Below are 23,255 nucleotides of genomic sequence, written 5' to 3'. Positions count from 1 at the left end.
GAGGGAGGGCTGTTGGGGTACTCTTTGGGGTTGGGGGGATCAAAGGGGTGACTTCTGCCCCCAAAACTAAAGGAAAGCAGTTGAAGAAGGGCTGCCTGCCGCCCACAAAACTGAGAGGAAGCAGTTGTAAAGCTGCCCGCTGCCCCCAAAACTGAGGAGAAGCAGTATGAGGGCAGCCGTCCACCATAAAATTGAGGGGAAGCAGTTGAAGGGCTGCCCGCTGCCCCCGGAACTGAGGGGAACAAGTTGAAGGGCTGCCTGCCACCCCCAAAACAGAGGGGAATAATGAATGGTGCCCACTGCCCCAAAAACGGGGGAATCGGTCAGGGGGCTGCCTTCTGCTCCCAAAACTGAGGGGAAGCAGTTGAAGGGCTGCCCGATGCCCCCAAAACTGAGGGGAAGCAGTTGAAGGCCGGCCTCCCACTACCAAAATTGAGGGGAATCAGTTTAAATGCTGCCTGCCACCCCCTAACCTGAGGGGTATCAACTGAAGGGCTGCCTTCTGCCCCCAAAACTGAAGGGAAGCAGTGGAAGGGCTGCCTGCTGCCCCCAAAATTGAGGTTAAGCAGTCAGAGGGCTTCCTCCTACCCCCAAAACTGAGGGGAAGCGGTCCCAGGGCGGCTCACTGCCACTGAAACTTAGGAGTTGGGTGGTGGTGTGGTCTGCCCAACATCCATGAAACGGGGGGGGGGGGTGGGGGGGTGGAGGGAGGGCTGTTGGGGTACTCTTTCGGGTTGGGGGGATCAAAGGGGTGACTTCTGCCCCCAAAACTAAAGGAAAGCAGTTGAAGAAGGGCTGCCTGCCGCCCACAAAACTGAGAGGAAGCAGTTGTAAAGCGGCCCGCTGCCCCCAAAACTGAGGGGAAGCAGTATGAGGGCAGCCATCCACCATAAAATTGAGGGGAAGCAGTTGAAGGGCTGCCCGCTGCCCCCGGAACTGAGGGGAACAAGTTGAAGTGCTGCCTGCCACCCCCAAAACTCAGAGGAAGCGTTCAGAGAGCTGCCTGCTGCCCCCAAAATTGAAGGGAAGCAGTTGAAGTGCTGCCCACCGCCCCCAAAACTGAGGGGAATCAGTCAAAGGGCTGCCGGCTGCCCCCAAAACTAAAGAAAAGCAGTTGAAGGGCTGCCTGCCAGCCCCAAAACAGAGGGGAATAATGAGTGGTGCCCACTGCCCCAAAAACGGGGGAATCGGTCCGGGGTCTGCCTTCTGCTCCCAAAAGTGAGGGGAAGCAGTTGAAGGGCTGCCCGATGCCCCCAAAACTGAGGGGAAGCAGTTGAAGGCCGGCCTCCCACTACCAAAATTGAGGGGAATCAGTTTAAATGCTGCCTGCCACCCCCTAACCTGAGGGGTATCAATTGAAGGGCTGCCTTCTGCCCCCAAAACTGAAGGGAAGCAGTGGAAGGGCTGCCTGCTGCCCCCATAACTGAGGGGAAGCAGTTAGACGGTGGTCTGCTACCCTCAAAACTGAGGGGAAGCAGTATGAGGGCAGCCGTCCACCATAAAATTGAGGGGAAGCAGTTGAAGTGCTGCCCACCGCCCCCAAAATTGAGGGGAATCAGTCAAAGGGCTGCCGGCTGCCCCCAAAACTAAAGAAAAGCAGTTGAAGGGCTGCCTGCCAGCCCCAAAACAGAGGGGAATAATGAATGGTGCCCACTGCCCCAAAAACAGGGGAATTGGTCAGGGGGCTGCCTTCTGCTCCCAAAACTGAGGGGAAGCAGTTGAAGGCCGGCCTCCCACTACCAAAATTGAGGGGAATCAGTTTAAATGCTGCCCGCCACCCCCTAACCTGAGGGGTATCAATTGAAGGGCTGCCTTCTGCCCCCAAAACTGAAGGGAAGCAGTGGAAGGGCTGCCTGCTGCCCCCATAACTGAGGGGAAGCAGTTAGACGGTGGTCTGCTACCCTCAAAACTGAGGGGAAGCAGTGGAAGGGCTGCCTGCTGCCCCCAAAATTGAGGTTAAGCAGTCAGAGGGCTTCCTCCTACCCCCAAAACTGAGGGGAAGCGGTCCCAGGGCGGCTCACTGCCACTGAAACTTAGGGGTTGGGTGGTTGGTGTGGTCTGCCCAACATCCATGAAACGGGGGTGGGTTGGGTGGAGGGGGGGGCGGTTGGGGGACTGTTTGGGGTTGGGGGGATCAAAGGGGTGACTTCTGCCCCCAAAACTAAAGGAAAGCAGTTGAAGAAGGGCTGCCTGCCGCCCACAAAACTGAGAGGAAGCAGTTGTAAAGCTGCCCGCTGCCCCCAAAACTGAGGGGAAGCAGTATGAGGGCAGCCGTCCACCATAAAATTGAGGGGAAGCAGTTGAAGGGCTGCCCGCTGCCCCCGGAACTGAGGGGAAGAAGTTGAAGGGCTGCCTGCCACCCTCAAAACAGAGGGGAATAATGAATGGTGCCCACTGCCCCAAAAATGGGGGAATCGGTCAGGGGGCTGCCTTCTGCTCCCAAAACTGAGGGGAAGCAGTTGAAGGGCTGCCCGATGCCCCCAAAACTGAGGGGAAGCAGTTGAAGGCCGGCCTCCCACTACCAAAATTGAGGGGAATCAGTTGAAGGGCTGCCCGCCACCCCCTAACCTGAGTGGTATCAATTGAAGGGCTGCCTTCTGCCCCCAAAACTGAAGGGAAGCAGTGGAAGGGCTCCCTGCTGCCCCCAAAACTGAGGGGAAGCAGTTAGACGGTGGTCTGCTACCCTCAAAATTGAGGGGAAGCAGTGGAAGGGCTGCCTGCTGCCCCCAAAATTGAGGTTAAGCAGTCAGAGGGCTTCCTCCTACCCCCAAAACTGAGGGGAAGCGGTCCCAGGGCGGCTCACTGCCACTGAAACTTAGGGGTTGGGTGGTGGTGTGGTCTGCCCAACATCCATGAAACGGGGCGGGGGGGGGGGGGAGAGGGGGCGGTTGAGGGGCTGTTGGGGTTGGGGGGATCAAAGGGGTGACTTCTGCCCCCAAAACTAAAGGAAAGCAGTTGAAGAAGGGCTGCCTGCTGCCCACAAAACTGAGAGGAAGCAGTTGTAAAGCTGCCCACTGCCCCCAAAATTGAGGGGAAGCAGTATGAGGGCAGCCGTCCACCATAAAATTGAGGGGAAGCAGTTGAAGGGCTGCCCGCTGCCCCCAGAACTTAGGCGAATCGGTCAGAGTGCAGCCCGCTACCCTAAAACTGAGGGGAAGCAGTTGAAGGGCTGCCTGCTGCCCCCCAAAACTGAGGGGAAGCAGTTGAAGGGCTGCCTGCTGCCCCCAAAACTGAGGGGAAGCAGGGTCAAAGGGGTGACTCCTGCCCCCAAAACTAAAGGAAAGCAGTTGATGAAGGGCTGCCTGCCCCTCACAAAACTGAGAGGTACCAGTATGGGGGCAGCCCTCCACCCTAAAATTGAAGGGAAGCAGTTGAAGGGCTGCCCGATGCCCCCAAAACTGAGGGGAAGCAGTTGAAGGCCGGCCTCCCACTACCAAAATTGAGGAGAATCAGTTTAAATGCTGCCTGCCACCCCCAAAACTGAGGGGAATCAGTCAGAGGGCTGCTGGCTGCTCCCAAAAGTAAAGAAAGGTAGTTGAAGACCTGCCTGCCACCCCCTAACTGAGAGGAAGCACTCAGAGGGCTGCCTTCTGCTCCCAAAAGTGAGGGGTAGCAACTGAAGGGCTGCCTGCCAGCCCCAAAACTGAGGGGAAGCAGTGGAAGGGCTGCCCATCACCCCCAAAACTGAGGTTAAGCAGTCAGAGGGCTTCCTCCTACCCCCAAAACTGAGGGGAAGCGGTCCCAGGGCGGCTCACTGCCACTGAAACTTAGGGGTTGGGTGGTGGTGTGGTCTGCCCAACATCCATGAAACGGGGGTGGGGGGGTGGGGGGGGCGGTTGGGGGGCAGGGGGGGCAGGGGGGGGCGGCCTGCCACCTCTGAAACTGAGGGCCCTGTTGAGAGGGTGCAGGGGGCGTGCCATTAGATAGCATCACCCCTACCCACACACACAGTGATGCGGGGCTGGCTGTCAGCTCGGGCAAGAGCAAAGTGAGCACTGTATCTTTTCGGGGGGAAAAGCCATGGTGTCACCTTCATGTTACAAATACATTAAGCGTATGTCTGTAAGATGGAGGACTTGGTGCTTCAACTGGATAGTACTACACAGAAACATCTTAGTCCTTTATTAATAATACTGATTTCCTGGAATTACAAAGGAAAATGTAATAACTCCTGGAATTCTTTTAAAAATATCCAGGAATTCAGTGACAGATCATTCTGTGCTCCTCCGGGTGGAGTTTTAGAATTGTATCACATCCCTCTCAAAGCCGTGGTTTACCTCATGCTACGCTCATGTTCAAGCTAAGCAGTGCAGCTGAACAAGTGATCCTTTGTAACTTGCTCAAGCTCGCATTTTAAGGCTTTCCATTAGGAACAAGGACTAAAAATACTCTTTCAATGAAATCTGAGATTTTTTCTCATAATCTCATAACTCAGGTCTTTAAGGTGGGGGGGGGGGGGGGGGGGGGGCGGAGAAAAAGAAAAAGCAAAAAAAGCAGTATCACAGCATTAACAAACTGCAAGATTTGTGGAAAGCCACCAGTGTGGTAACTGCAACAGTCACAGGTAGTATGTATGTAATACTGGGGAAAAAAAAAAAGTTTTTTTTAATTGCTTTTTCACACACCTGGAATGCTGTGAAGGGCTGTTAATCTTTAAATGCCTCCCCATGGCTGTGCTCAGTTGCCCTGAACAGCCCTGCAGAAGTTGATGGGAGCACTCAAAATAAAAAGCTGCAAATCAATCCCTTGCTTTGCTGAATAAGTAACCTGAAACAGTTTATCCATTAAGATGTAAATTGGCAGAAAGATGGAGAAAGCATGGAGGCTGTGTTTACTCATTTCCTGTAGATGAGTTTAATCAGAGTAGCATTAAATGCTCCTGCTTATCTAGAAAGTTTACTTTATCTTTGATTTATTGTGCTTTTGCCTATCAGATGTTGAGCTGTTTTCCTAAGCATCTTACTGCTTTAGTGCCTGCTGTGGAGTTTTGGGTGCTCAGCAGGCAAAATTTTTATCTTAAGGCATTTATCCTGCTAATACTAGAAGACTCTGTTAATATCAGCAATTTTGTAAATACAGCTTATTTCCATTCAGATAAAAGGTGTTTTCAGAGAACCTTGGTCACAGCATTTCTAGATTCTTACCTTTAATGAGTAAAGCAACGTTTGGAGTAGCTCACTCTGCTGCAGGAAATAGGTCATAGCTCAATTCCTTCAGGGTTCTATAAAGTCTCATGTTCAAATTGCACAGGTAATACCATTCATGAAAGCTTTTCCATGAGCCTTCATTACGTCAAGTTACATACATGCAGAAAGGTTAAAGGGCCAAACCCCTAATACTATAATGTTAGCAAAATACCTTATAAAACCATAATTTATAGTATTAGGTACTTCTGAAGTGTCCTCTGAAGGCATTTACAAGTATTCATGCGTTAAACCTTATCTCTCTCTTACCAGAAAAGCATTAATACTTCTTACTTCATTTATATAAAATATAAAAGAGATAGGGAAGCCACCCTGGAAGAAACAAACCCAAAGAGCTCTGACAGTGCGCTACCATAGCTTCCAATAGATGTGTGGAATAAACCATGCAACAATTGAGTATAAAACAATGAAACTAGTCAACTGTGTGTGCTGTCCTCTTGCGTAATACCCCATGAGACATTAGATTAGCCCAGAAAAAGCACATTACAGCCAGTATATTTGATAACTGTGCTCCGCCTAAATAAGACCTTAGGGCTTAGAATGGAACACATTCTATCAAATCTACTGTGATTCAGGCATAATTATGCAAAATAAAGCTTTTTGCTTTTTTCTTTGGTGTGACTTTGTTGACTTGCTCTGTTCAGTTTAATATGCAATCCTTTGTTCATTTAAATAGATTGAGAAATGAGACTGATTTTCTCTCCTCCCCATCTTCTCTATCTTAATAGGCAGCATTAGCACAGTCTTTCAGAATCCCTGAAACAATCCATAAATGAACAGAATTATTCTCTGTTGATCTGTAATAAAATACTTGCTATCTCATTCTGAGCCTTTCTGTATCTGTGATGAGATCTGTAACACTGGTAACTCAAGGGAGAAACCATCACTCCTCTTAAAACTGTGTTCTAGTAACAGTGGAAATGCATGCTGTGTTTTACTTTCACTGTAATACAAAGAACGCATACACAGTAAACCACAAAATCAACCTAGTTACTGAATCCATGTTTCTCCAAGTTCCTGCCAAGCTGTGTACTTGGAAACCTAATTCCTATGGAATGGGGCTCCTCAGAAATAAAGCAGAGACAGCACTGGACTCTACCCTTGCACTTGCCAAGAGATGAAGCAGTGCTGTATCAATACCAAGCACAAAATATAATGCATATGCAAGATAGCAATATGCAAAATTTTTACTGTTCATGTGACACAACAGGGAGTGCTTCACTTACCATATTAATATAATTACAAACAAGTGTTGACAAGATGTGTAGGAACAGGAAAGTAAACGAATTAAGAAAAGTGATTTTTATCTCAATCTTGTTATGTACCAGAGAATGTCTGTTAGGTGTCTTTACAGTGATTGTTTCCAATTTAGAGGTCTATTATCACTGATGGTAGTTCTCAGCATACATCTTGGCACTAAAAGTAGATCAGTTGAGCACTGCAGCATGCTGTAACTGCTTTTCATTAACACCTTGCCTTTGAAAGTTTGGCACAGGCCTGCAAATTGGAAGACCTGGACTTGCACCTATGTGTTTTCATCCTATGCCATGAACTAATAATTTCTAAAAGATTTTTGTTTCTTAAATAGAGGAAAGCGATTTTTTTTATTATTTCCTTTGAAAAACTGAAGTCTTTCCAGGATGGCTTACTCCATATGAATAAGTAAAGTCCAGAAACAAAAAAAAAACCACAAAAGAAAAAGGTAATAAATTGGAGCGAATGAGAATATGTGTTCAGTGAAAAAAATGGGTAAAGAAGGTCTTTGGCTTTTCTTACCAATTTGTGACAATTCCACTTTAACAGAATTGAAAAACAAGGTCTGAAACCTTGAACCTACAGTTCCCCAGTAAAACTTTCTTTTCTGGGGACAGGAAGCTAAGTGAAGTTTCAGACATTTTAATCCAGTATGATCAAAACCAGGGATGTTTTAATAAAGTCTGATATTTTAATAAGACCTTCCAGCTACATTCTTTGATCTGTGTTTCCATTGTAATTGAATTAATATATTGCACCAAATTCATCCAGAAGTCTCAGATAGTTTGGAATGAGTTTGATATGTGTATATTAAGCAAACCCATCCACCCAAGTACTTGGAACTGGAACATTACATGCCCCTTTTTAATTTGTTTCGTCACGTATGGATGACCACACTTGCCTAAATAAGCTATAGAAAAAATGATGAAATTGAAAACATGAACTATCATAGGAAGGTCTTAAAAACATTTGTTAAGGAAATTACAACCTTTTTCTTTATAAAGTATTCCATATAATTTAAGAGCAAATTGTATTGTCCCTATACAATGCAATAAAATACCTCGGTAAGAATGTGGAAGTTATATTAATCTCTATTTGGTCCTAGAGGTATAGAAATGTCATTTCTATGATGTTCTCTACAGTTATTGCTGTTAAATTCTGCAGTGGGTTTTCTTTAGGGAAAATGACATCGAGTATTAGTGAAACCCTCCTAAAGGTGAAATATCTGTGGCAATCTTACCTACAAAACGTAACTGAGATCGGACAAGTATTCCTATGCTAATAAAAGTATCACCTGCATCTTTTGTCTCTTAAGTTCAGCTCTAACATTTCAAGGTTCTTCCAAGTTTATATAAATTTAGCCATGTATTAATAACTGAAATTTAAACAGTTAAACTTGATTATAAAGCCTAAGAAAGGAATAGCTGGTGCAAACACATTAACACATGGCTAGTTTTCTTTACAATGTTTACTAAACAGATTTTATTTCCTGATATTAACATCACTGACTGGCAGAAGCACTGCCAACAACAGACATCATTAAGCTGATAGAGGCTGTTAGCGGTTACCTCAGGCAGAACTGACCACATAGCTTATGGGAATATAGCTTTCACAGTGCATACCTAATTATATGAATCATAGAATGGTTTGAGTTAGAAAGGACCTTAAAGACTATCTAGTTCCAACCCTCCCACCATGGGCAGGGACACCTTCCACAGACCAGGTTGCTGCAAGCCCCATCCAGCCTGGCCTTGAACACTTCCAGGGATGGAGCATCCACAGCTTCTCTGGACAACCTGTGCCAGTGCCTCGCCACCTTCACTGTGAAGAATTTATTCCTAATATCTAAATCTGCCCTCTTTCAGTTTAAAAGCATTTCCTGATGTCCTGTCACTACAGGCTCTACTAAAAAGTCTGTCCCCATCTTTCTTATAAGCCCCCCATAAGTACTGAGAGGCTGCTATAAGGTCCCCCTGGAGCCTTCTCTTCTCCAGGCTGAAGAACCCCAACTCTCCCAGCCTGTCTTCATGAGAGAGGTGCTCCAGCCCTCTGATCATCTTTGTGGCCCTCCTCTGGACCCACTCCAACAGGTCCATGTCCTTACATTGGGGACCCCAGAGCTGAGTGCAGCACTGCAGGTGGGGTGTCACAAGAGCAGAGTAGAGGAGGAGAATCACCTCCTTCAACCTGCTGGTCACTCTTGTGACCAGGCTCAACATGGCCTGACAACGTGTGCCTGCAGCCCAGAAACCCAACAGTATCCTGGGCTGCATCACACATTGCCAGGCCATGTCGAGCTTCTTGTCCACCAGCACTCCCAAGGCCTTCTCCTCAGGGCTGCTTTCAATCCATTCTCAGCCCAGCCTGTATTGATACTCGAGGTTGCCCCAGCCCAGGTGCAGGACCTTGCACTTGGCCTTGTTGAACTTCATGAGGTTTGCATGGGCTCACCTCTCAAGGCTGTCAAGGACCCTCTGGATGGCATCCCTGCCCTCCAGCGTGTCAGCTGCAGCACTCAGCTTGGTGTCATTGGCAGATTTGCTGAGGATGCACTTGATCCCACTGTCCATGTACCAACAAAGATGTTGAACAGCGCAGCCCCCAATACGGACCTGAAACCATTCTGTGAAGCGACAGACAAAAAGCTATAAACCATGCTGGTCTACCTACCAAAACCCAAGACATGAACACAGAGCTCGATCCCAGAAATGGCACTGGGGTCTGAATCAGCAAAGTGACACAGGGTTCAGAACTACGTGAGTCAAGCCTTTTTTCCCAAACTGCCACGTTTCCCACTTTGAAATAAAATAAAAACTGATTCAATTGAAAGGATGTGTTTCTGCTATATTTTAATTGGGATATTATGATTTAAAGAGTGAAGTGAGTGAGACCTGTTGGGTTGGAGACATAGAAACAGTTCCAAGTCAGTAGATAGTCCTGAATATCATTTGCCACCTTCAGAAATAAGGGCCTGAGCTAAATTCTGGAGAAACAAACATACCCATCACAATTAGCTCCAGCAAAGTGAAGGCTTTCTTTAACTATTCTGCCACCGCATGGCATCCCCCCAGCTCACTAGTCTTACAATACTAGCTGGAATAAAAAATTACTCAGTTTAATAAAAATGAACAATAAAACCAGAGCTGGTCTTTTGCATGGAAAAAGGGTCTTTTTTCATTCACTTCTCAGGGTGGGACCAAACTGCCAGTTTCCCAGATTCCTGCTGCCCCATCTGCTCTGTTACAGTCTGTGAATGCAATAAAAGATTCAAGTAATGTTAACATCCACATATCTTGACAAAAGTATTTCATTTCTTGGTTCATGATTTCTAGTTTTACAATATTTCTAGAACTGATCTGTCTGTAATTCACAAAAGATTGATGTGTTCTGACATACATTAAAACTAACGGTAGGACCAGGACACGTTTACATTTATGGCAATGCGGTTTGAAAAGTAGATTTTTAAGAACATAGTATGTTAGAAAAATACTTCTGCCAGCTTGGTGGAGGTTTTTGCCTTATTTGAAATTAGAATTTATGAAGATTATTTTTGGTTTTTGATTTTTATTCTATCCTCTTTACGGAGTTTTCTTTATCTCACCAGAGAGATTTACTGAGGATCATAAGCTGCAAAAAGACTAAAATGGCAGAAAATCTCTCACAGTTATATTGCAACCTTCTAAGTCCCATGAAACACAGAAGGTGATCTGTGTCCTAAGGAAAATAGGAAATTATGAGGAATCTGAAGCATCCTGTGCTATTTCAGTTGAGCACAGGACAGCTGGAAAAAACACCTATGTGAAGGAAGTGGCTGTCTGATATTTGCCCTCTATTCTAATGTTCACTTTCTCTGCTTTCTTTAGTCCCTCTTTCTCCAGCTACACAAGATAACAATTTCTAAGAACCATAAAAGAGAACAGAAACACATGCATTTAATTGTCTTATAAATTGAATTATGATTTATGACAGGTTTTACATTTCACAAGTAAGATATTATGCAAATTCTCAGCAGACCCTTTCATTTAAAAGCTTGCACAAAATATTTGTGGTAGCTTCCTACTTGATTTTATTTCTGAAATAGATAAACTGAACACATGTACCTGTGTCTCAAAGACCAGGCAGTACCTGCTTAATTATGTTCAAAAGTCTAATCCCTGAATTATGGAATGCAGCATAATTCATTTCTACATTAACAAAAGTGTGCTTTAAAAGTGATGGAGCATTCCTCACCATATGCTTTATGGTTCTTGCATTTGCATTAACAAAGAAGGAACAACCATCTTGAATATTTTAATAGCTGGATATATAGCCACAGATAATTTTTCTTTCTTAACCATCCTTCCAGACCACCTCAAATAAAATCTAACTCATTTACTGTATCTGCTAACATATAAAAATGGAAGTGTATTACTATACTTAGGTTAAAAACAGTTGCCAATACATACCAACTAATCAGACTGAAGATCCACCTGGACAAGCGTTTTGTTTCTGACAATGTCCACTAAACTCTGCTACGCTTGAGAAAGAGAGGAAAGACAAGGCAAATACTGAGTTATACTTCCCTCTACTGTACTCTTGCAGCTTCCAGCAAACTGGCTAAGGGAATTCATGTAGTAGGAGGTTTCATCTGCATAATTAAAACCCCTCTTAGCATTAGCCCACTGTTCTGAATTGGTTGTAAAATGTCACATCAATTAATTTCTATCCAGCTGGGCTGGATCATGTATTGATCCCCTCTAACAGGAGGCTGAGCATCAGGATTTGAAGCAGTGGAGTGATAGGAGTTGGCACACATATTCCTGTTTTGTAGCTGCATCTTCTGGGGTAGGAGATAATGGTACAGTGCAAATAGCACCGCAAGGCACACTGAGATGAATGCTTATAAGAAAAGGACTATGGAATAGCAATGCCTAAGGTGTGTGCTTTGAACTGGACAGAATAGTAGGGAAATCTGTCATAAAATATCCTGGGTACGGAGGGACTGAAATGCATTTTACTGCGTTCATCTCATCTAAATTCACTATGCCTGAGTGTTTCACATCCACAAAGTTTTGTTGAGGATAAGGCTTTTGGACAATATTAGGCAAATGCATTTTGGGGGTTTGGAAGCTGCAAAATAAGCATCTTCCTTTTCTCACTCATCTTTGTCTAAGAGAAAAAGAAGAAAAAGTAGTTAGCTGTTTAACAATTCAGTCACCATATTGCAAAATGCAATGTGAAGAGGGTTATGATGCTACTTTGGGGTTTTCCTGTTTGCCTAGCAGACAAATTCATACTTCTGTAAGAGTCACTTACTACCACTCCAGAGCAACACTTTTTCCCTGAGTGTGCATGGAATTCATTCCAGGGCAGCTGCTTACAACAAAATGTAAAAGGAAATACCTTTAAAACTTTGTCAGTGAGATGTAAGCAGGACACTGTTTTTTCAATACTGCCTCTTCCATGATGTGTTTTATCCTGTCCATTGGTGTGAAGCAGAAGGACAAATAAAGATAGAGAGACCAGAAGAAGAGTGGTGGATAGGTGACTGATTCTTCAGAGCCTGGGCTATCATTTTATAATGTGTTTACAGGTTTTGTCAGGGATTTCCCATTCTAAGCACGTTGTGCTTCACTTCAAAGTTACAATCTATCAATTAGAGTATTGAATGGTGATGGAAGGCAAAAATCAGAGAACAGGATTTTTGAGAAATGCCCTTGGTGCATTGGAGCTATAGAGGACTACAGAGATTATGCTAATTCCAAACCCCCAGTAGGGAGGATATTAAGGCTATGCAGCTGTATCTGTCTGGATAGGGCTACATGTGTTCCCCCATGCTACAATTACATTGCCAGCATCTGTGGCAGTGACTGTGCATGACGGAGACAGATCAGAGCACTGAGCAAGTTCAGGAGGGAGCTATGGTGAAATACAGGTAGCCAGAGCCGAAGTAGCAATATGGGATCACAGGAAAGTACTTCCCCCACTGCTTCCTGGAATGTAGCTGGACACAGCTGATCCTTGTCTAAATTTGCCTTTAATCATACTCAGCATTACCTTAATGTTTCCTCTGCTGCTTCTGTTGACTGAAACAGATGATTTGCATAGAGAAGAGTAAGATTTCCTAATTGTGATCAGGCTGCCCAAAAGCTGCTGGATGTTACAGAGGTGCATGGGTAGATGCCAAAATGAGGATTGGATAAGTTCTGCATCCCCTTTTTCAACCCTCATTTACCTCACTGAGTTTAGGATCTTCAAAAGGCCTGAGGAAACCAGGCCTTTGAGAATCTCATCTTGAAATGAAAGATGTTTTTTAAAAACAGGATTGAGTGCTCTGCATTTTCCCAGTGAAGAACATTGTCTTCTCCTCATTCCCCATGAACACATTCTTCGGTATGTGTTTAGGGTATTTGTTGTAACTCTTGCTGCCTTACCCCAGGAGCACCAGTGACCAAACACTAGGAATTTGTCCTGAAAACTAGCATCTGCAAAATACATCTTTTCCTGCAATATTTTTCATGGAAAAAATATTGACACAATATTTTCATACTATCATGACTAATATCAAATGCTCTTCTCAGACATTATTTGAATTGTTTGGGTTTTTTTTTAAAAAAAGAACTTCTATTAATACCATATGGAATCAGATTAGCCCTGCTGCTAAAATGTTCACAAAGAAGGCAAATCCTTCCATCTTCTCCTGCTCAAAGCAATAGCAAAATAGACATAAGCTGTGTGCTTACCAGTTTGCAGGTGATAGAATTCAAGGTCATGTTGAATTACTAATCATCTAACCATCGCTTGGCAGCACACAGCCATGCATGCAAAGCCCACTCCACTGGGCTGTGTTACAACAGAGTAGTGGTAATGGGGAAGAAAAATATTTTTTTTAAATACCGATAATTTTTCTGGAGCTCACACTGTATTTACCCCATAATTTTAAGTACAGATTAACTCTATAAATTTTCTGGGTTTCTGTACTGTGTCTTTAGAATCAAAACTCTGCCACAGTCAAATCAAAGTTTAAGTACCCACAATTAAATCATGTTATTCAATGTTTTCAAATTCTTAAGTGTGATGCGGTGGGGCATGTCTCAGGATTAAAACAGAAGAACTCAGCAGTAACTGCTCATTTATTCCTGTCTTCGCTGCCAGGCAGAAGAAATAATATGCAGTAAATCCATGGCTTTCCCTCACCACCAGATCACATGGGGTTAGAGCTTTGCTCCCAGATCGACTGACATCCATTGCACAGGTCATCAGCATCATCTTGTGCAGAGGAGCATAGGAACATGTTCTCTAGCCACCTGGGCTTTCTGTTAATGCATGGGGTTGCTAAAGTGTAAGATAAATGAACTCTTTAAGTTTATATTCTACCAGGATTTAGAAGTTAGGCATGTACCTCTTGCTAGTGAGGTGTGACCATTTGCAGGAACGGTTTTAAGGGACTTCTGTAGCATACAGTCCTGCAGAGAACTGCCCTGTTTTTATCACTTTTCAGGCATACATGCCCACAAAAGGGAGTAAGAATTTGAGTTCCAGTTAACGGCTTATATCAAGTACTTGGCCTGGTGCCACACACATCCCACAGTTCTACAGTTCTAATGTTTTCCAAAATTAATTTCCCTTTTAAAAAAAAGTATCTCTAGTCCTTCTTGATTATGAGGGGAGGGGGAAGTGTTAGCTTTTGTATTTATTAAATTGCCTGAATGAGCCCCAAGATAGAGGTTCCTGACATTTCTTGAATGAAACGGATTTTTTCTCCGAATCTGCAGTTTCAACAGTGTTCCTTCACAACATGCTTTTTTTGCTAAAAAATTTTTGGAAAAAATCTGGAGGCATTATTTACTTCCTAATTTTATCAGTCTTATCAAAATCATTAATTTAAACCAAAGAAAAACATAATTTTATCTACCATCCTTATGTATCTGGCTTAGCCTTTTGTAATATATTTTAATAATATTCTAGTATAAAACTCAAAATAGGATAAATTACAAAAGTCAGCATCAAATACTTCTGTCCTATTAAATGAAGGAAGTCATCACAGCTTTCTGGACTTGAATGCATTTTTGCCACATCAGCACCCGCCCCAAAAAAGTTAGGGGGTTTAAAACGATAACGAAGAAAGTCCTTGAGATGCTAGAATTCCCTAAGAAATTGCATTTTTTTTATGATCAGCTTTTTTCAAACAATATTTTGGCTGTATTTCCAAATACCTGTGCTTAGCATTGATGTTATTGGACTGTTGACAATATTGACATTTTTAATTAGTGCCATTAGGTTTAAGGGTAAACAATTAAATTGTTGTTATTTTCAACAAAGCTACCTGGCTTCTCTGCTTATCCTATGGTCCCAAGTGCCTCCCAGCTCTGTCTAATTGAAAAAAAAATGAGACATACCTAGGACAATAGCCAAATTATCTGCAGAAGTTCTCAATATAAAAACCTGCAAGATAATAAGATACTGAGGTTGTGGCTATAGCATTAAAGAAAAAAAAAAAAAGGTAAAATCAAAGTAAATGCAAGCGCAGTGCACATACTACATCATTCATCTGCATGCAGTAAGAGTCTCAGTTTTAAATATATATTAAGCTGCTACACAATTTCCTTTTTACCAAACCAGATTGTGAAAGTACATCTAAATTCTTCTGCAAAATTTATGTTTCATTCTGCTGCAAAGCACAAAGAGCCTTAATGCACAACAGAGAAATTGTCATGTTCTTGTCTGGGGAACAGTCTTGAAATCATTAGTCAGTTTGCCAGCATAAGGAACATAACACAGAATCTGTGAGATGCATATGGTAACAAGTTTAAGTCTTATGACCAATCTGGTTTTTATAACAGTTTGTGAATACCTTTAAAGTAAATTAGATCTATTAATCTATCTCTGATTTTGCATGGGGTTTTTATCTCATATCAATTGTTTCTTTGCAGATTTTGATGTTTTCTGTTTTAAACGTATGTGGTGTGATTAGAATACCAGAATAGATAGGGATCATTAAAATAACATTTATCATCTTAAACTGTTATTGTTGGGTTTGGAACATATCTGGTCCTTTTAATGTGTTCTCCTTAAAGAGAAATAAATGACTTCATTTTCCTGGGCAAGTCCAATCTGTTCTTGAGAAAGCCTTACTTTAAAGCTGCCTGTACTCTGTATTTGGTTCTCGTGATGCTTTCTGTTCTTGCGTTTTGTTTTGCCAGTGTCCATCTCCAGGAAGTCAATTTTGCCTGTGACAAGACTGACACGTGGCATACTGCAGGGAAATTTGCATCTTGTCAGAAAGGCCTAGTCCCACAAGAAAAATTGTTTGTCTAAAAGTGCGCAGCACAGCTTTCATTTGCTCTAATTAAAGCATAAATGTCATTGTTCCAAGGTTCTTTAAATTAGGTTTATTAAGCTATATGCCACATTTTGGAATGCAATTAATGTGTGGCTAAGCTTTCCATTTCCTTTAATGTCACAGGGGATGTATTTGATATAATGTTATTTAATATTTTAATAGAAACTACAGAAACTGAGATTAGGCAAGTTTTTTATACATTAAAAACTTAATAGAACTCAGTGAATCAACTTTTTTTCTGGCAAGAGTAATTTCTTACGCATGTTATATTCCTTCTGTATATAACTTACATTTCAAAATCCTGCTCCTTAACATCAAGGATTTATAGATAGTTCACCCGGTTTATGGGCAAGATCAATTTTGTTTGTAATTACACAAACAATAACATTCACACAAGTGTCGCGGGTGGTTATTTAAATTACACAAATGTCATACAGATGTAAACAAATGCCCAGATTCTGCTTTCACTGTGCAGATTGGACTGTTTATTAATCTATTAGCTGAGCCACTGGAATCAAGTATATTAGTCTGAACACAAGGTTTAACTGCATAAGTAGAAGAATCAGGTCCCAGAAAATTTAATGGATTTGTTTTTTTAAGAGACTGACTAAGATGACTTCATAGACCAGTTTTATAGGAGGTTAACAGAAGTGCTTGCAGGATCACATGCCATGAAATGTTTTCATTAAAAATAAAATGTAAGGAACAAAATGCCAAGCTGTAGCATTACAGGTTGGGGTATGGCTCTCCCAAAGTGGACACTCACCTATGGAGAGCAGCAGGATGCAGACTTAATAGCCAGAAATGCTAGACTCCAAGCCCTTCGCTCCTGTGAACGAGTAGGCCTGCAGGATCAGTTCCTTTGGGCCTCCAGAAGTTCTGAGGAAACCAGATCATCCCACAAATAATACTACACCAATTTCTTACTGTCCACAACAGTGCTCAATTACTTGCAAAGCTCAAAGTCAAAAGGAGGCAACAGGCAAGGTATGGGACCAATGCACCATGTAAAATCCCCTGCCATTCAAGCTTGCTTTTATTGAAAAACGGAATTTCACATCACATTTCTTAAAGTATCTTCTCACTTCATGTTAGTATTAAATGAAATTCTGCAGTTCTGGCATAATGAGCAAGTGCTCATTAGTGTGAGTGGTTTAAAGTATGCAGATGCAAGACCTTCTCATTGTAAGGAATAAGTATTAATGAACAGTAAAATGAGACTGAGGTACTGAATATAATTTAAATCACCAAGAGAGCAACCCAGCGTACAGGACTTGTGCTGTATGAGCCACAGAAAAAAGTACCAAAACTGAACGAAACATTTTTAAAAGCATAATGTTACTTAACTATTAAGAGCTCTTGCTTATTTGCTTCAGTAATTTTGCATCTCTATTACCACAATGTTAAGACACAGAGTGTATTTGGCTGGTGGCTGTGCGGCATTGAGATGTTCTGTCTGTCAAGACTTACACTTTGTGTTCTTCATTTCCATCAAGGACATTGCTAAGCTAAGAAGGCATTTGGGCTTGAAAGTATGATTCATACAAGTAACCATTACTTTCCCAAAGGATCCAAATCACAGAAACAGAAGCTGCAGAGAGAAATGAAGAGAGTTGCCCATCTTACCTCTAAGTTAATGAAGGAATAACATGTCTGTTAAAGTAGGCGCAGTGCTTAGGACAATGTAATTAACATTTTTTCTGAGTCTGTTCCATTGATGAGTAAAAGGCTGATGTAAGGTCAGAAACAAGATGCAGATTAGTTTATTAGCAATAATAATTTTTCAGTCCATTAATCCAGTTTCCCTGAGGAGAAGGCAGTATTTAGTAATATCTAGATAAATAAGAAGTTTAACTTTGGATCTACAGAAAAGCTCAAAACCAATTCATACAAGGGAAACTATCATTTGGATGGAAATAAAAAATCTGAGATGTTGAGGCAAATACACCCCCTGCGCAAAGGGTGAATACAAGGTAAATAAAAGATCTAAGATGCAAGGGTAAATACAGTCCCAGTGCAAAGATTTCTGACTCATCACTAATTGATATTTGTAATGAAAAAGACTTTAGGATCCACAAAACTAAATTCTTGCATTGGTTATGTCATCTCAGATATGCTTCTTAGAGACAAACAACAGTGTGTTAGTAAGAGCTTGCTAAACCAGTGATCCTTAAATATGAGGAATGCAGAGACAGTGATTTTGTTTTATCACTGTCTTATCTGGCAAAAATAAGAAATAATATCTACCCAGACATTAATTTGGCTTTGACACAAACCAGCAGAAAGTCAAAAAATATTTCTTTCAATCCAGTGGAATAACGTCTGACCAGCATTTCCAGAAATGCCTTTTCAAAATCCCCTAATAAACTCAGTGGGTTATGAAGTCATGTTGGATAGCAGACACAGAACAGCAAGAGGTAATAATGTATGTTGTTGGGTTTATTTACTTACTTATGACACAAGATTACTGTTGGAAAGCATGCTGAAAGAAGAAAATGCAGGGACAGATACACCATGTTTCTATCCTATGGAACACATTGGAACAATATGGGGAAAAAACAGGGAGCCATATTGTCAAAATGGTATAAGTGGATGAAAGTAATTTCTTTCTGTGGAGTACTGGTTTTGAGAATGGGTGTCAGAAGACAGAGCAAATACATTTTAACCTTGATATACAGTGAGTGTTAGGAGTGTTAGACAGCTGTGTAAAAATATATTTTAGAATTCTATTGGGGCTAGAACATCCTTCCCTCTATTCAGCAGTTACACTATGGATCAAAACGAAGAAACTTTTGTTTCATGCATATCAAGGTGCTATGTTCAGTGAGGTACTGTGAAAGAAACATAAAAGTAGGCCCTCCTGATTCTACTCATGTACTGTCTCCTGATAATAGTCAATATATTGTTCCTGTTGTCAAATAGAAAATTAAACTTAGATGTGGACTGAGAGTCTTAAATACCTCCAGCAAGCTGTAATGAAGTTCTTGATAATCCATCCTACCTATTTGAGCCTATCACCATTAACGTATCAATTCAGATATTTGTTTAGCCCTTATCTTTCTCTCCCACGTTCTATGTCACTTTTCAACAAGGCACAGATTGTAAAAAATTTATATCTTGATGTCCTTCATCCAGCTATAAATGACATCAGTGTTAGTGGGAAGATTCCAAATTACATCAGAGATCTGAGTGCTTTTGATCATTAAAAATGCTTCATTATTTATTTGTAATAATTTTTTCCCAGGGAAGAAGGCTTTGTTAGTGGTGAGATCAAACAATTCCTTACATTTGAAAACAAAACACAATGCTTGGTCCTGTTATGCTGAATAAGAGTACAAAAAAAGCAAGAGAATTCATGGGAAAAGGCCAAGATCTGTAGATGGAGCCAAAGCAAAAATGCATCAGAAATCCAGAAAATCTCTATTGATGGAACGTAGTGAACTTTCCCGAAACCAATGTGCTGCTCCCAGTTCTCACACCCTTGAACTGATATCCCCTGGTGTTGCAGAAGACATTGTTCCCATGTTTGTAGCCCCTACACAAACATCTCTGAATGCAGCATATTTTTATTTTCTTGCTAGGCCCAGATGTCTTCATGGGGAAAAGTCACTGAGGGTTATGGCTGGTTCAGGGCATTTGACTATTAAAATAACTATGCTCACAACCGACTCTGCAGTCCTACCCACCCACTGAACATACCTGGCAGTGTGTCAGAGTAGGCTGTCAGTACTGTGCAGAGCCAGAACCATTAATCTCATCCTTTTTTTCAATCACCCCTCAAGACTCACTTTTTCCAAGTCCACGTGTTTCTTCCAGCGAGGATGCTGTTGAGTAACAAATCGGAGCTGTAAATCTGTGACAGTTTAAGACCTGGCCTTCCCATGGATTTCACAAGGCTGTCAATGCCTCCTTTGTGGTGGCAGTTTCTTGGGAGCAGTCCTGAGCCTTCCTTTTCCCTGCCTTGGGCTGAGAACATGGTTGGCCCTTAGCCAAGATGCAGAGAGTTGCTTAGGTGGATGTTAATTTTGAAAAAGGCAGATGAACCAGGATAATATGTCACTCTGAAAACTGTGGCACAGTATTTCTGATAGACTTTATAATCCTCTGCTGCATGAGCTAGCATAGTTTTATCTTCAGTGGAAACATTAAGCTAGTTCTCTATGGGGATGGGAAAAAAATGAGCTGTTGCATTGCTCAATACTCCGTGCTAACATTAATCCGTGGGTGGACTTGGACATCTGAGCCTACACTGACACGAACTGGGGCAGATGTGTGCCTATAACACAACTGGCACACACTCATTTTGTTGAGGAGAGAGGGAATGGACTCAACTATACCATCAGGGTCTGTTGGCAACTGCGCAGCAAACTGAGTTATTGTTAAGGTCCACTGGGATAATGTTAAGCACCCATAAAAATGTAATATTTATTCCAATATCCACCAAGGATTCAGTCCAAAATGGTGATCATTCGCCACAGCTTAGAAGCATATTTAGGGCTTTGTGTTCCAACTGCACATACTCCAACATGGGAGTCACTAATGGATGATCTCTGTTCTGCTGTGGGCTATGGCTTTTATACTGCAGAGGGATTTTGTCTCAGAAAACTTAGTATTTTCCTGAAGATTTGAACAAGAAATTCCAAATTCAAAAGCAGTAATTCAATACTTAAATGAATTCCACTTGGATGAGCTGTTGTTATTATTTTGTAGCAAATATTTTTGTAGGATGTAGTGGCCAACTCATTGAGACATTAAGATAATGACAAACCTTGCCCCATGGGGACTGCAGCTTGACTGACAAGCCATAGCAGATAGACAAGACAAATCTATGGGATGGGGTGGGAGGCAGGCACAATAGGATTCCAAAAAATCCCAAACAAACCCCAGCCAGGGAATCAGCTTCCAAAATATTTATTAAGGTTTTCAGGGCTTCAAAGATAAAAGTAATTCCAAACATAAACTCTCATCCCACACAGACAATGCTTGTACTTACATGCTGTTGTCTCAGTGAGATTCTGTTTTCAGTAGAAAACCTTGTAGCTTTTGAAAGTAGTTGCTGGGAGTTGAGTTTGCAGATGCAATGTTGACTGCAAAGTAGTTCTGCATGTGGAATATCACAATTAATTTACCAAAGTGCTGACTATGGCTTGTCTTGGCCTGTAGGCTTAGTATCGTCATTAAAGAAAGAAGAAAAAAGAGGAAAAAAGGAAGGGAAAAGAGGAAAAAGGGAAAGGTAAAGATAAAATAAGGAAGGGAAAAGAAGAAAAATAGAAGGAGAAAGAAATATGTCACAATCATGTTCAAAAACAGTGTATTTTTTAGAGCAGTTTAACCTAAAGGACTTACTTTGCAGACAATTTCAATGCAATATATTCTTTTACTTAGAGTTTAAGCAAGCAGACCTTGAAGACTTTTCTTTTTCCACCTGCCAATAGTGGACAAAAGCACCAGCAATTACAGCAGCGTAGCCAGCATGCACTAGCTTGACGAATATTACTTCATGAACAATATTAATGGCCCTTTACAGATCCTTATAAGTAAAGGTGACAAGAAATTTCTCCACTGCATAAGAAAGAACAGTCTGGCAAATTCAGGAAATATTAGCACCAAAAAAGAAGAGGATGCATTCCCAACTATGAGGGAATTTCAGATCCAAAATCCAGTTTTAGAGTTTGACCTCTTCCTTGCCCACTGACAACCAAACCCCGTCAAAAGCCTGGGTATCAGATAAGTACCAAATCCGTATGGTCATCAGATATTTCTAGTTCACATATGCCCAGGTGCACTAGGATTTACTTCCACCTGCTGCTGAAATAAGCACTGTGCAGGAGTGAGGTTCAGCCCACGCTTTCCCAGTCTGTTCAGTTGTCTCCATCTTTGGGCTCAGCTGCATTCCCTTCCTTTTTCAGACTCTTCTCATCCCCAGGCAGCTGCTCACAACCCATTCCTTCCTTTCTTGTTCCAACGAAGTCCTTTTAAGATTCATATTCTTTTTGATCTCTGGGCTCTCAGACTTGGCAAACCAGCTGTGTAACTGCCTGAGGCCTGGAAAATAGCATTTTCCCAACTGGTTATTGAGTTATTGTTATTTTAACTCCCTTGAAGTTGTTCACCCCAGGTATCATGTCTCGATCACTGTTTTGTTGCCCATTGGTTTCCATCTTCTCCCAGACTAAACAGCTTTCTGGACTTAACTCTATAAATAATCTTCACATGCACAGGCTGAAGCATACAAACTCTTCATGAAAGCAGTATACTTAATTCCCCTGGTTCTCCAAACCACAGTAGTTAAGATCAGTTATCTAGAATGTTATACTAACAATTCACAGATTTATAGGTTAGATCATTGGTGGAAAAGGCTTCTGTGCCTCAGGGTCTCTGACTCTTGAATTTGCTTTGTAGGTTTTCTCAGCTCTCTGCTATTCACATGAGTAGAGGGGTGAGGGGGTAGGCAAGTCATCACCTGAGGTATTGCATAAGTAGGTATCTTCCTTCAAAAAAATCCTAGCAACCAGAGCTTTCATACTTTGTAAATTTACTTGCTAAATTTTCCCTTTGTTCAACATTTTCTATTTTTCCAACACTTCTGTTTCTTTATTTTCTCCTCCCCTCCAAATTACAGTATTTTCATACCACTTCTTTGTATAAACCATTTTAGACCAAGAATATTTTTCCAATGTAGCCTGAGGTTTCTTACTTTTTTGAATTTATTTTTAAAAGTGGGAGGAACTGAATACAAGAGAAAACTTCTAGCATAAAGTGGAAAATATTTTTCAAGACTTCTTAAAATATACTATATGTGGGTTGAGCGATGCACTCAAAACAGAAAACAGTGCATCCTACTTCTTTGCCTAACTCCCCACTTCTGCTACTTACAATTAAAATGAGATACACTTAAAACGTAAGAAGACAAGAATAAATACCCGGAAGAGGAAAAATAACTCGCAAATCCATTTCCAGTTTTCTGGGGAAATGTAGCTTAAATTAATATGCATGTCAGATGTAACAGCTGACATGTACAAACAGCTAAGTTATATGGTGAACGCCTCTGACATGATGCTAAAAAAAAAAAGCTGCAGTGGGAGCAAAAGAGGAGATAGTGCTGCAACAACTGCTATCAGTAACTCTATCCTGTTCATGTCCACATAACACTGTATTAAAACCTTTTGTGTCTTTTGAAATATTGAATATGCCTGTGTCCCCAGTCACTGCTAACAAGGTGACATGCTATAAGAGAAACAGTGAGAGAAAGCCCTCCTAAAGCAGCCTGGATCCATCTGGAGTTAACTTCTCCTCCTAACACCTGGTGCTCTCTTCACACTTAGTGCAAGGCTGAAGAGTTTTCTTCTAATTCAGCATCCAGGTGGAATTCCAACAGCAGGAGGTTTATGGTACTTTGTAAGAAACTGCTGGTGCCACTGCAAAATCCACCCAGACAAAGCATCTAACTGCTATATAAAATGTAGTATCTCATT

At 41.8% G+C, this 23,255-nt stretch overlaps 1 long non-coding RNA gene across 1 annotated transcript; it reads right to left on the bottom strand.

Moving 5' to 3' along the window:
* Window positions 1–9,290: 9,290 nt before the first annotated feature.
* Window positions 9,291–22,635, bottom strand: LOC121091936. Its single transcript, XR_005829093.1, has 6 exons — window positions 20,774–22,635; window positions 19,480–19,604; window positions 17,407–17,509; window positions 16,547–16,659; window positions 10,904–14,882; window positions 9,291–9,705 (listed from the first exon to the last, which is right to left on the bottom strand). It is a non-coding gene; the product is annotated as an uncharacterized LOC121091936 (long non-coding RNA).
* Between the last annotated feature and the right edge of the window lie 620 nt (window positions 22,636–23,255).

The sequence above is a fragment of the Falco naumanni genome, chromosome 7 (assembly GCF_017639655.2).
Source record: "Falco naumanni isolate bFalNau1 chromosome 7, bFalNau1.pat, whole genome shotgun sequence".
NCBI lineage: Eukaryota > Metazoa > Chordata > Aves > Falconiformes > Falconidae > Falco > Falco naumanni.
The sequence above is the reverse complement of the archived record's forward strand: the minus strand, read 5'-3'. Positions and strand labels throughout refer to the sequence as shown.